At 40.9% G+C, this 7053-nt stretch overlaps 1 pseudogene; it reads right to left on the reverse strand.

Annotated features, from left to right (window-relative positions):
• Nucleotides 1-5908: 5908 nt before the first annotated feature.
• LOC105984582 lies at nt 5909-6645 on the reverse strand (annotated as a pseudogene).
• Between the last annotated feature and the right edge of the window lie 408 nt (nt 6646-7053).

The following is a 7053-nucleotide window of genomic DNA, read 5'->3' on the forward strand; positions in this document are numbered from 1 at the left end:
TATAAATACCCAAAATACAAGAATGTGGGGGTTAAAAAGAGAGAGAGACAAACATACAGACAGACAAACTGACAGGCAGGCAGGCAGACAGACAGAGGGATTTAAGTTGACCAGAACTATTGAGATTTCTCATGTGCAAAATTGCATAGTCATACTACAGAGGAAAAGGAATACACATGAGTCTCAACCAACTTAGAAGACAATTAAAAATCAGCAGTGCTTTGAAGTCCTCTCTGTTATTTTCTGCCTATAAATGTTTGGGTAGGCCTGGTGCAGGTGGCTCACGCATGTAATCCTAGTTACTCAGAAGGCTGAGATCTAAGGATGATGGTCCAAAGCCAGCCCAGGAAGGAAACTCTATGAGACACTCATTTCCAATAAACCAGCAGAAAACAGGAAGGGGCACTGTGACTCAAGTGGTAGAGTGCTTGCCTTGAGCTGAAGAGCGCAGGGACAGCCCCCTGACTAACAAAAGGAAAAAAAAAAGTAAATCTTGAGTTTTATATCTGAGGTTCAACTTTTAGAAGCTGAAACTGATTTTCTTACTTTCAGGCTCAAAACATGGGGAGAAGTATATCAAATCATTAATTCACCCTTTTTTTTCCATCCTAGGCATTGGGCTTGAACGCTGGGCCTGAGCACTGTCCCCTCAGCTCTTCAGCTCAAGGTGAGTGCTCTACCACTTGAGCCACACTGCTACTTACAGTTTTCTGCTGGTTAATTGGAGATAAGAGTCTCACAGACTTTCCTGCTCAGGTTGGCTTTGAACCGTGATCCTCAGATCTCAGCCTCCTGAGTAGCTAGGATTACATGCATGAGCCACCAGCACCTGGCATTAATTCACTCTTCAATTCTCTGTCCCATTGTATGCCAAATGCACATGGTAGGTATGATAAGCAAGACAAGAAAATCCGTGTCTTTATAAAACTCACACGCTGATAGGAGAAATGAGAGAAAATACATGGAAAACACCAGTGTAGGTAAGTTGCAATGCTAGTGAACAAATAGAACAGAAAGTGACAAAATGAATGGCAAAGGATTTAAGACAGCAATAAGGCGATGTGCTTGGTTTGTGGCAGGAGCATGGTACCAATTCAAAACAATGGCATAGACAAGATGTCCAGTGACTGTGTACCCCTCCACACCCCTTCCAGCTGCTATTAGAGTCAGCGGGTACCTTTAATTCAGAAGTTGCCAGCAGCCATCTCTTATTGAGATGAAATAGGCACATATTGAGCACCTACTATGTGTTCATCATATGTACACATAAGCTTTCCCACATGATTTCAAGTAACTAAGTTCATTCAATCCATCACCCTTTTAAAAAGACTTCCTCTTAAAAAAAAACACAAAAACTGAATAACTTGTGAAGAAGACAGGGGTTACCATGTGACATCCTGAGGACTTGTCAGAATGTCCAACACAGTCATCTCTTTCTGCCTCACCCACTGAGGACATTTTAAATTCTGACAAGATGTTTCTGTCTTTCAGAATATCCCTGCAGGAGGTTGTCAACTTTAAAAAAAATAGCACCCTCAATAGAAGGGGAGAAAGGAGGTTTAATGTGTTTGTTTTTACGGGCTAAAGTGTATAGAAAATCTCTGGACTCCTCCCCAACCTCCTTGTGACCTGGAGTCTGTGCTGACTCCTTTCACTGGGCAAACACATTTCTTTAGAAATTGCCTTAATGAATGCCTCCTCCTTGGATGAATGATCCTCTCCCCCTGGCAATCATTTTTGCATTTGTGTAATTCAATTAAGTGACATATGTTAAGTACCTATAGCTGTGCTTCATACATAATAGCTATTCCATTGATGATAGCAAATTGTGAAATGTGTGCTTTAGCATCATTTGCTTAGATATAAAACCTGGGTTTTATTATCAGCTGATTCCCAAATTATATATTCTATGCTCCTGGTTATGTCATAAATTTTGGTGCTTTATAATTTCTGCCCATTTGGAGCTCATAGATGTTAGTCACCAATGCTCTCGTCTGATCCTTTCCTGAAACAGCACATGGTAAAAGCCACAGGCACCTGTTTTTCAGACACTGATCCCCATTGCCTAGTTCACTGCATACCAGCATGCAGAAATTTAACCTTTTACCTAATAGAAGCCAAGAAAAATAATGACATTTCTTTATTCAAAGTTCATTTGGTTTTCCATAGAATGAAAATATAATTTTATGCAATCATATTTTAGAACAGAATCGTGTTCTTTCCAAATGGAGGAGCTTTGATCAATATGAAGATATTCACTTAAAACCAAAACAAACATGGAATACGTAAGGCAGTAAACTGGGCATACAATTTATAAGATATTTCTCCCTCCCCCCTCTCTCTCTTTCATTCTCTCTCTCCTCTCTTCTCTCTCTCCCCCACTCAGGCATTTTGCCCTAGTCTTCTGGCCTCTGCATTCAGGAGTAACAGACACATTGGAATGTCACAGGATGCATTGCATTCTGTCTTTTGACAGATGAGTGTTGGAGAAACTTGTATTTTTTAAGCTGTATTTATATTACAAAGCCGTAACTTCCATTTTGACAGCCAGTTTTTGTAGCAGTTCACTTCAGTTGTCATATTAAGAGTTCATATTTTGACCTGACAGCTTGTGCCAATATTTTGTCTTGCCAAGTTTGGCTTGTCAAGCTGGAAACTCTTATCAGAACTCTCAAACACAAATGACAGCCAGTAAGGTGGCTTTAAAATAGTTGCAACTTCCAATGAATGAAAAAAATCCTTTCAAATATTTATTAAGACAATAATAAATAAATTACTTTGTTTTGGATGTAAGATCAACAAGGTATATTATATGCATATTCCCTAAAACAACTATTTGCAGAAAATTTAATGGTTAGCCTTTTTTTGTGTTATTTTAACAGATTTCCCTGCTTTGATTTGTCCATGTATAGAAACAAATGACTAAAATCATGTGAACTGGATGCATCTAGACTCATGCCAATTCTATTCCTAAAAGTTTTCGTTCCAAACCTTAGAACCAACTACTGAGTAATGTTTAATCACAGCACCTTCAGCTGTTAAATATCTCATCTACTTTCCTCTCTAGCTACCCATCTTTGTCAGTTCATGAGCTATAGAAAAAGCCATTCTGCAAAGCGGAACATTGCTACTGCTGCTATTTGACTACACTTTCAGAGTAAAAATTAAATTAACTCTGGAGTCACAGCCATGATTCATAATCCAGGATCACTAACAGATAACACAACACAAATATTCCTGTGATGGAACTCCAAAGTATAAATAAATAAAAGCTCATGGAAGCCAGGGTCAAGACTTCTTTTGTAAAATGTGTTCTAATGACTAGTTCACAAGTCCATGAATGTTACACAAATATGATGGGTTTTATTTGCTCATTTGCTTGTTTTTCCTTGTAGGTAGCTTTCTTCTAAGAAGCAGCATGAAGAACAATAACTATTTTCTTTGAATAATCATTCACTAATCTTTAGCATGGGCCCTCAGAAGAAAATTGACTCAAAGAATATTGATTACATTTGATCATTCAGAATGTATACACTAAAAGCAGAATGCCAATATGCCAAAACAAAACCTCAAATTATAAAGTGCAAGAGTGAAACAATTCAAAATATTGATGCAACTGTAAGAGAAGCTGATCGTACAGAAACAACTAATTCAAATGCCATCGCATGACACTTTTGTGTGGGTTAGACACTGACATCCTTGTGATATGAGTTACTAAATAGTAGTCTGTTTAAGTCAAAAGTTGAATATACTATTACCGATCCAATAAAACAACTATGGTTATATGGTTTTATAGTTTGGATATAAGGGAAAAGAGAAGTTGTTTAATGCATTTCAGTTGGTAAGACTAATAAAACTATTCAAATCAAAAATAAGCCAGGCAAGCTGAATGCCAATGGCTCAGGCCTGTAATCCTAGCTATTCAGGAGAATGAGATCTGAGGATCTTGGTTTTAAGTTATCCTGGACAGCAAAGTCTGAGAATCTTATTTCCAATTATCCAAAAACTGAGCTGCTGCTCAAGGGGTATGGTGTACCAGGCTCGAGAGAAAAATCTAAGGACCAGGCCCTGAGTTCAATCCCCAGTACCAGCACACACACAAATACAAGTAAGAAGGAGGAATAGTATAAACACACTATAGATTTTTATTAAATTATGTTACACAGAATCCTATTCTACTATATTAATATATGCAATAATGTAGTCCTACTTTTATAATTGGGTTTCCAAATATAAGTTTTTCTCTTATACAATCGATCTACCCTTCTGCTCTCTCCATTCCAGGCTATACATTTTTCCAGCACAATGCCCAGGCACTGGGTTATTAACACAGGGTTATCTCTGCAGGCTTTACAAGTAAATCTTTGGAGTTCAAATGCTCATTCTGCCACTTACTCTGTATGACTTTGGACAATTTTCTAAAAACGATCTCTACTTGTTTTATTTTTGTATATCTGTAAACCAAGAATTGAAAATACTTCCTATATGTGTCTCCACCACTGTAACAAGTCATCGGAGATTGTCTATTTCTAAAAGAAACCAATTATTTGGGCTCATGTTCAGAGGTTTCAGTCAGTGCTTAAGTTAGGCCCATTGCTCTGAGAGCCTCAGAGAGCTGCCCTAATGTGGCAGACATCCCACAGTGGGGCAAGTTGCTCACCTGTTGGACAGGAAGTTCAGAGAGAAATAAAGTGTTTACATTCTGGGATCACCTCAAGTACATGGCCTTTGTGACCAAACTTGCTCCTACTTGTCTTCAACTCCGAAAGTTTCCATCATTCTCAGGGCCACATTCTAGCAATAAGGAATTTATTTTTTTAAATCATAGAGTAATACATTTATTGAAACTTTCTCAAGACTTAAGAGGGCTTGAACTATACATGACCATAAAAAAGCAAATAGTAAACTCAGTCTGAATCTTCTCCCTTGGCTGTCCCTCAAAGAGTCTCACAACAAACAGTAGCGCCGCGATTTTTTTTCCTCATCAAAACATTATGAACCTCTGTTTTCCTCTTTATTATCCTCTCTCCTCTCATCTCCGACCTCAATTCTTCTCTGGTGGAATTGAAGTCGGCAGGAAGCACAAGGAAGACCAGGGTCTGTTAGGAAAGGAACGATGTCTTTTGTTTGCTCCAGGAAAATACATTTTGTTTTGTTTTCTGCTCAAAGCTGGTGTTCTACACTCTGAGCCACAGCTCCACTGGGGGAAAAAACTTTCTTGGGGTCCTCTGGTGCTTGATTACAAATCCAAGGCTTCTCAGAAATATTTTTTTAAGTACTGTTTGGAACAAATTCTTTTGAATCACAAGCATGCTGTTATTCTTTTTTTAATTAATAAGTTTTTCTATTGTGAAAATACCATACAGAGGGGTTATAATTACATGAGCAAGGTAATGCATACATTTCTTATCAAGCAATGTTGCCTCCTCCTTTATTTCCCCTTTCCATCCCTTCCCATCTCCCCGCCACACACCCTGTCCCCACCCAGCCAAAGTTGTAAAGTTCATTTTTCGACATAACGACTTGTACATCTCATTATGGCAATGGGTCCACCTGTATCCCTGTTTAAACGATTTCTTTTTTCCCTTCCCCTCTCCAAATTATACCAACATCAAATACAGTGAAAAAGGGGTTTATACCACGGGAGAGGGACATACAAAGCAACAAAGAAATCATCTTATAAATATGTTAGAAACAATAGCTAGAAAGAAAAACCATTTGAATCCTTATCTTGGGGTTCATTTTGCCTAACATCAACTTATCTGACCATTTCTGCTTGACTCAGACATATACTAGTTATTGCAAATAAGGGAAACCATGGGACCTATGTTTCTTAGGGCCTGGGTTATTTCACTTCATATAATTTATTCTATAGTGTTACAATCTGATCATTTCATAGTATTGTAGATCACAGCAAAGCTATTTTGGCTGTACCTTTCTGAGGCCTAAGCAAGATTGCACATGAAATAGGCAAGCAGGAATCTGAGAGCGTGTGTCCACTCTTGCACAGTGTTGAGGTGGGTCCAGATGGACTACCACTCCCCGCTGCCCTTGGCATCCTCTGTCGTGCCCAGCTCCGGGCGCATGCTGTAGGGAAGGTAGAAGCCCCCCTTGCCCTCTCTGCCTCTTCCTTGAACTGTTGCATGCAACCGGGGAAAGTCGGCCTGGCACAGTCAAATGTGTTTTTCCAAGAAAACATTCTGCCTCCCATCGGAGAAAAAGGGCAGCTGGACATAGTCACCGTCAACGACTTCAAGTAGGAATGGTTTCCACCGGCGACGAGTTGGTACCTCTGAAACTTGAGTCCAATGGTATTGGCAAGGGCGAGGAGCAGCAAGGCCGCATGTCCCCAGGCAGCGTTGATCTCCATCCAGCTCACAGGGACACGAGGCAGGTGGCCCAATCTGAAGTTATTGATGATGCCCAAGGGGCCCTCCTCCTAGATCTGGAAGGTAACATCGAAGATGCTGGTTGTGCTCAGCTTGTCCAGTTGGCCATGGCGTACCTCAGCTGGTTCTCCACACTGCTCAGCTGGTCCATCAGTTCGAGCCGTTGCCACTCCAGGGTGCAGTATTCCTTCTGGTACTGCGCAGCCTGCAGGTGCAGCTCTGCCATCTGCCTGGGAAACCTGGACGTCTGGGGCATTTGGGCCCAGACCTGCTCCTCATCCACCAGCTCCTCAGTCAGCCTGGCCTCCGCCTGCTACAGCTTCCACAGCTCTGCCAGCAGCGGGGTGTCCAGGGCCCTCCTCTCCTCCTGACCCACCAGCAACTCAGTGTCCAGGGCATGCCTGTAGGCCTAGCAGTCCAGCTATGCCTGCAAGAGCCTAGTGTCCAGTTGCTCCAAAAGATGGTTAGTGGAGTAGAGAGGGTGCTCCACCTCTTTTTTGCCCGACAGGATGGCAAAAATGTCCACCAGGGTCTTCTGAATGCTGCTCAGAGTTTTGATGAACACAGCATTCCCAAGCAGGGTGAATTCGTCAGGACTGGCCCTGGATTCCCCACTGTGGCCAGCCAGGGCCCATGGTTAGTGTTTGTACTTCATTTTTTTTAA

Source organism: Dipodomys ordii, unplaced genomic scaffold, assembly GCF_000151885.1.
Source record: "Dipodomys ordii isolate 6190 unplaced genomic scaffold, Dord_2.0 Scaffold25, whole genome shotgun sequence".
Classification (NCBI taxonomy): Eukaryota; Metazoa; Chordata; class Mammalia; order Rodentia; family Heteromyidae; genus Dipodomys; species Dipodomys ordii.